The sequence below is a fragment of the Palaemon carinicauda genome, chromosome 14 (genome assembly GCF_036898095.1).
Source record: "Palaemon carinicauda isolate YSFRI2023 chromosome 14, ASM3689809v2, whole genome shotgun sequence".
In the NCBI taxonomy this organism is placed as follows: domain Eukaryota; kingdom Metazoa; phylum Arthropoda; class Malacostraca; order Decapoda; family Palaemonidae; genus Palaemon; species Palaemon carinicauda.
In genome coordinates, this window is record NC_090738.1 from 119,483,679 (window position 1) to 119,491,906 (window position 8,228).

An 8,228-nucleotide genomic window follows, 5' to 3' on the forward strand; every position below is an offset into this window, starting at 1 on the left:
TGTGTGTGTGTGTGTGTTTGTGTGTGTATACATCAGGCATTTTGAGTGATCTTTTGGATTTTAAAGGGTGATAGTTGAATAAAAGTGTTGAGCCTGTTGTATCTCATCTTGTGTGCTATAATTCCGAGTGATAGAAAGACTCTGGTTGGATGATGATTGTAGACGTTCTTATGTAGACAAGGCAGGGCTATCATCTTTGGAAGGGTAACATATATATGACATAGAATAACTATGCTCAGTAAAGATCTGTTGCTCAGAGAGTTTTGGCTTCAACATAAAAGGAATACCATTTGACTATAAAAGAAACCCTCTCTGGTACAACCCTTGAAAATAATAGGTGGGCTACCCTTAAATCTGCATTCTTTGGTGTGTAGAATTAACAGTTCCTCATTTGCTTAAACAAGAAGGCTTTGCCATTCAATGTCCAAAGGAAAAGTAGCCATTTTGACTTATGTGTTTGACAGTAAAGAGAGTTGTGAGAAACACGATCTTTCTCATTTCTGTTTTGCTGTGGCTAAAGTAACTAGTTTAGCTTTTAGGTCTGGTGAACTCAAAGCACTCTTGATGGACCTTAATGCTTATGAAGGTGCAGAGCCAAATGATATTTTTCATTTGTTTTTTATAAAGATGAAGACTGCTGATTTCTTAGCTCTGCTAATTTGCGAGAAGAGGTTCTTTTAACACTTGTTGTAGAACTGGTATTGTTACTCCATTAGGTAAATGTGTTTTTTTAGCTGTGTCCTGTAGATTATCGCTTGACATACATAACTCCCACATTTTTTAAAGTTTTTGAAAATTTTGGAAAAGCATCTAAATAGGAATGCTGAAAGTAATAATCTGTGCCCTAGTTTGCAGTTTGGACTTTGCAGAAATCCCTTGATTATGATTAGGAAGTTCGTATGATTGGCTTTGATTTAAGTGCAGCCTTTGACCATTTTATTCGTGAAGCCTTTTTTTTTTCAAACTCAAGTATTGGGAAGTAGGTGTGTCTTTTCTCAGTATCAATATTGAGTTTTTGACTAATATATTGCAAAGAGTAGTTGTTGATGGGTATCATATTGAATTTAGGAATGTAATATCTGTTGTTACTCAGGGTAGTGTTATTGGCCCATTACCTTTTATACTATATAAACATTACATGTGGTTTGGCCTTGAAAACAAGTGCGATGCATATGCAGATGATACTACTCTGTTTGCCTCAATTCAGTTTCTTCAATGTAAATCTTGTGATGCTGAACCCCTCAATAGAGATCTAATTAAAATTAGTGTTGGCGCAAATTATGAGGCATGAAATTAAATCTTATCAAGTATGATAGGAAGTAGGGCGAAGACAGTTACTCCTTAATTATTTTTATTGCTAGCTAAGCTACTAATCTAGTGGGAAAAGCAAGATGCTATGGGCCCAAGGGGTCCAACAGGGAGAAATAGCTCCGGGAGGAAAGGAAATAAGGGAATAAATAGACTATACGAGGAATAATGAACAGCTAAGATGAAATATTTTATGAACATTAACAACATTAAAACAGATCTTTTATATATAAACTATAAAAATAGCATTATGTCAGCGTGTTCAACATAAAAACATTTGCTGCAATTTTGAACTTTTGAAGTTCAACTGATTCAACTACCCAATCAAGAAGCTCATTCTACAACTTGGTCACAGGTGGAATAAAACTTCTAGAATACTGTGTAATGTTGAGCCTCATGATGGAGAAAGCATGACCATTAGAATTAACTGCATACGTAGCATTACGAACAGGATGATACTGTCCAGGAAGATCTAAATGTAAAGGCTGTTCAGAATTATGAAAAATCTTATGCAACATGCATAACGAACTAATTGAACGAAGGTGCTAGAGATTAATACTTAGCTCAGGAATAAGAAATTTAATAGACCTTAAGTTCCTGTCCAACAAATTAAGATGAGAATTAGCAGCTGAAGACCAGACAGGAGAGCAATACTAGAAACAAGGTAGAATGAAAGAATTAAATAATTTCTTCAGAATAGATTGATCACCAAATTTTTTTTTCGTGCAATTGAAGGAGAGACAGACCTAATATGTTACTCAAGAAGTAAATTTGCTGGTAAGAATTACACCTAAAATTTTAAGAGTCATACAAAGTTAAAGAAGCTATCAATGCTGAGATCCGGATGTTTAGGAGCCACTGTTCTCGATCTACTTACAGTCAAGCTTTGAGTTTTGTTAGTATTCAACTTCATACCCCATAATTTCCCCCATGCACTAATTTTAGCTAGATCTCTATTTGTTATTCAGCAAACTCAGATCTATATTAAGGAGATGGAATTGATGCAAAGAGAGTAGCATCATCAACGAGCTTGTTTTCTAGGCCAAACCACATGTATATGGTATGAAAAATAATGGGCTAAGAACCAAGAACACGACCCGAAGGAACACCAGATATCACATTCCTGTACTCTCTATGGTGCCCATTAACAACTCCTTGTGATCCATTACTTGAAAATTCAACAATGATGCTAAGACCCACCCTCTCCATAATGTTTGAGTGTGAAAACAGGGTCCTCATGATTAACACGGTCAAAGGCAGCACTAAAATAGAGGTCAATCCTACAAACTTCCTAACAACAAACAAGGATTTCTGTACAGCATTGGAGATTGTAAGAAGGGCATGAAATTCTTCAAGGCCTTCATGAAAGACCAAATTGCAAACTACGGAATAGATGATTACTTTCAGTAAACCTATTAAGGCGTTTGGCAAAAGGCGTTCAAACACTTTAGATAATATGGGAGTTAGGAAAATTGGGCGGTAATCAGCAGGACTTGAGCTACCACAAACGCATTTACATAATGGAGTTTATTACCAATTCTCCAACATGTGCTAAAATAACCTCTTCTTGCTAACTTGTGCAAAATAACAGATAAATTTGGAGATAAGAAGTCTACAGTCTTTATAAAAAACAAAAGAAAAATACCATTGGGGTCTACACCATAGGCATGAAGGTCCATCAAGAGAGCTTTAACTTCTTGAGATCGAAAAGCTAAACTAATTAGTTCAGCCTAAGGAAAACATGAATGAGGAAGATCAAGTTTCTCATTACTCTGCTTACAGTCTAACACATCAGCCAAAATGGTTGCCTTTTCCTTTGGACAGTGAATGACAGAGCCATCTGGTTTAAGTAAAGGGGGAACTGCTGGATCTAAACAAAAAAGTGCAGATTTAAGGGTAGCTCACCACATGTTCCTGGGTTGTACCAGAAAGGGTTTATTTTATGGTTAAATTGTATTTGTTTTCAGTTGAAGCATAAACTATTTGAACAACTGCTCTAAGCTGAGTGTAGTTATTCCAAATCAAATCCGATCTGTTAACCTTTCAAAGATGATAGGCCTCCTGCTTCTCCAAGTGAGTGCGTCTACAATCATCATTGAACCAGAGTTTGTGTTTCATTCGGTTCCTTAGCAGACGAGATGGGATATGCCCACTATATTCTCATTCAAAGGAACAACAGGCTCAGCACTATTATACAATTGTAACCATTTCAAGCCTAAAAGATCACTCAAAATGCCATTCCAGTCTGCATCAGATTAGTGTGACACATCCGGGACAGGCTGCTCACCCCTCACTACTAATGAAATCAAGGCATGGTCAGATGTCCCAACTGGAGAATAACCTAACTTGTAGTAACGCCAGGGGAGTCGGTGTATACGATGTCCAAGCAGTTACCAGACCTGAGAGTAGCTTCACTTATGATTTGCTCATAGCCTGATTCAGAGGCAAAGTCGAAAGTCATGGCGATCAGTAGGAGAAATATAATTTAATCACTCCCTATGGTGAGCATTGAAATCACCAACGAAAACAAATGAGGCTTTTCTATCATTTTATATCTTAGCCATAATGTGAGGAAGGCAATCAAAGATAGAATCATCCATGTCTGGATACCTGTAGATCTCTACATTGTTAGCATTTCTTTAACTCTAGGTGCAATTCTTGATTGCAGATTTACTTTTAAGAAACAGATTCGGTTTTTTTCTTCATTTTCAAAAGAAATTAGCTAAATGAGAGTCTTAGAATTTTTGGTGATCAATCTTTTCTGGAGAGGTGTTTTATTTCTTTCCTTCTACCATGTTTCGAGTATTGTTGTATCTGGTCTTCAGCTGCTGACTCTCATCTTACATTTTGGACAAAAACTTGCTGTCTATTAACTTTCTTATTCCTGATCTTGATATTAATCTCTGGCACCGTCATTCAACTACGTCTTTAATCTTATTGCATAAGATTTTTCATAATTCTGATAGTTGTTTGTATCCAGATCTTCCCAGATTAATACTATAGTCCATTTCTTTTAGCGAGGCAGATTTGCACCGACTCGCAGTGGTGCCCTTTTAGCTCGGAAAAGTTTCCTGATCCCTGATTGGTTAGAATTATCTTGTCCAACCAATCAGCGATCAGGAAGCTTTTCCGAGCTAAAAGGGCACCGCTGCGAGTCGGTGCAAATATGCCTCGCTAAAAGAAATGGACTATAGTATATATTTAGTTCTGATAGTTATGCATTCTACATCATATGGCTCAACACTGCAAAGTATTTTACAAATTTTGTTCCAGTTGTGACCAGATTGTGGAATGAATCAGTGGAATTTTGGAAGTTCAAACATGCCCCGAATGTTTTCTATATTGAGCAGGTTGAACTAAGTCTCTATATTTAGTATATGACAGATCTATTTTATTATTATATTTTATATTTCCTATTCATTACTTCTCATATAGTACATTTATTTCCTTTTTTCCTTTCCTCACTGGGCTACTCTTGCCTGTTGAAGATCTTAGGCTTATAGCATCCTGCTTACCAAACTAGGGTTGGTGCTTAGCTGGTAATTATGATGATAATAGTATATATAAGGCTATGCGTACAGGTATATATATATATATATATATATATATATATATATATATATATATATATATATATATATATATATATATATACACCATGGCAGCAAATTCGATATTAAATTGTATTTGTGGCATAATTAAAAAGTGAAAATCACGAGAATGTTGGTGATAAAATTTTAATGATATGTATATATACAGTATATATATATATATATATATATATATATATATATAGATTATATATATTACATATATATATATATAGATTATATATATTACACACATATATAGATTATATATATATATATATATATATATATATATATATTTATTTATGTCCACATATATATAGCATATATATTTACAGTATTTATATTATTCATATAAACATATTCATCTATATATACATGTATATATATATGTGTGTATATATATATAAATATATATATATATACATATATATATGTGTGTATATATATGTATATATATATATATATATATATATATATATATATATATATATATATATATGGGATTGGGATAAAGTGATTGAGCAAATTTGATATTAAAGTATATATGGCATATTTAAAAAAAATGGAAATTACGAGTTTTGGTGATAAAATTATCATTATATATATTTTCATATATACAAATAGATAGCTATATATATATATATATATATATATATATATATATATATATATATATATATATATATATATATACTTATATATATTTACAGGATAAATATTATGTATATAAATACATTCAGAAGAGTTAGAATGCCCAGCCCTAGATGGCTGAGGACTATAGAGCGCAAAGTAGATGATGAATGGAGAAGTAGTAAATTAAAAGCTCTACATAGAGACGACTGGCGAAATCTAACCGAAGCCGTTTGCGTCGATAGGCGTAGGAGGATATAATATATATATGTACATACATATATATATATATATATATATATATATATATACATAGTCTATACATTAACATATTTATATCCATAATATATATACTGTAAACATATATAAGCATACATATATGGTATATATATGTATATATAAATAAATAGATAAATATATACTGTATATATATATATATATATATATATATATATATCCCTCGATATTTTTACCATGTCCAAGTCATCTGAAAAGATTCTGATTCGTGTTTTCACTTACACTGAATCTGTTTATACTAACAAAGAAAATCATCTTGGCACCATTAGTAGCCTACTTTTTGTTTCAGTCGAGTTCGTCCTTCCTTTCCGCGTAGACTATTTGGCTCGACCGAGTATTACTTTTATGGACTGTTTCTTCTCAGTTTAATCGGTTGCAAATCGTAGTGCAGCGCACTCATGGTCTCATAATATTTCTTCAATAAGTCAAATCATGTTTACTCATGACCTTCCTTGTCGATACATAACGATAATAGATAAATGAATAAGGAAACAAACTTCTTAGCTCGAGCACCTGCAAGTAAAAGTTCTTTTCCGGTGGCCTTGTCCCTCACCTCCCTAGAGGGGATGCAAGCAACCAAAGCACATTGTAGTGAAACTAAGCCCAAAGTATTTTTTCTAAATAGCCTACTCGGATCTAAATTTCTTCTTCGGTTCCCGGTTTCTATTACTGATTTGGCGAGGCGGCGAAAAAAATTCCTGCAAGAGGGATTAGGACTTCCTGCGACAAAGTATATAAGAGATTTTGTTACACTGGCCGTCTTAGTTTTCCGGGCTCGAGCAGGGTACGTGGATCTTACTGACTGAAGGGAACTCGTTAATTCTATTGGAAATAGAATAGGAAATTAAATGAAAATGCAGTTTCTATTTGAAGTTTACGTGTAGGGGAACATTGGATATGAGAAGTTTGATAGGAAAATCTAATGATAGTGAGGTTAACTACTGGAAATAGTACTTGCCTAAACCCACGGTGTTTTGTAGACAAAGTATTAAAGTATTGTGCAGAGTTTTTATATAATAGGAAGTAGAAATTTCCTCTTTGAATAGTTGTAACTTCATCGTGATACGATAAATTATAATTTGTTATTGAAATAAACAATCGATTTATGTTTCAATAATACATTTCACTATGTACAAATTTTTCTCAAATGACTTAAAATGAAACGCCAATCGGAGAATAGTAAAGAGCCAGTTACTCCGATTCACAAATATTCCAATAAGCTCAACAACATGACAATTTGACCATTTTCTCGACGTTTCAATATCTGAAAGTCTCTTGTACAGAGATTGATAAGATCCAGTTTATTTGTTTCAAATCTAACTTGGATAATATATACGTTCTTATATATTTTTTCTTTTAATTGGCCACCTTTAACTTTCAGTTCAACCACAGTCATATGGTTTGTGAATCGAAAAGGAGACCATATTATTACGTTTCACGTGTAATATTAAAACCAATTAATATAAATTATATTTGATGAATTAAAAAGTTTGTGATTTTACAAGAGTTAATCTTTTAAACATCCATGTGTAGAACAGATCGAGTTTTGTTAAAATGATTTCATGAGTCAAGTGTAAAATCAGTGAAAATTAGATATTACAGAGTAGTGAGGTATCAATAATTTTCATGATTGGGAACAGAATCAAGTATCAATTTATCGATTATTAAGTAATTTAGCTGAATAGTAAGGATTGGAAATATAAGAGACTTTATTATTGCGCTGAATTTCATCATCGCTGCAGTGAGCTGACAGATATATTTAGATAGCAATATATCTATCTAATTTTTACTTTTCCATTAACATCACAAACCAATAGTATACTGGAACATTGATGACTGGGATAACACCAAAGATTCTAAAATGCTTCATAAAATATGAGAAAACGAAAAATAAAACATAAATATAAATTTCCTATAGTTAAAGTCAAAGTGCCGTACAGTTTGCGTGAATCCCCTTTTGAAATATATTGCATTTACTAAGAGAGAATGGTCTGAAATTTTTATTTTATTTTATTTTTCACCTCGTTAGATTTACATTTTAATACGGCAACTTACAGATTTAAAATAATTTATTTTACCAATAGGAATTGGTACCATCACCGAATTTAGATTTAATCTTATATTTTATTGAAGTATTGTAACAGCCATCGCTCTTTGTATGTCCAGTAATATTACAAATATTTTGTATATTTTATAAGTAATTTAAACCAAGCAAATCCACTCATCAGATAGAACCTATACTTTTGTATTTAAAATAAAGGATTATGTACAGTACATGATTTTTTTATGTATAGTACTTGCAGACTCTTGCATTTATAGCGTTTTCTGCTAAATTTATGTGTATTGAAGCATATTAAGGGATTTGTATGTTTTAGCCTTGAGGATCATGTTTCCACTGTA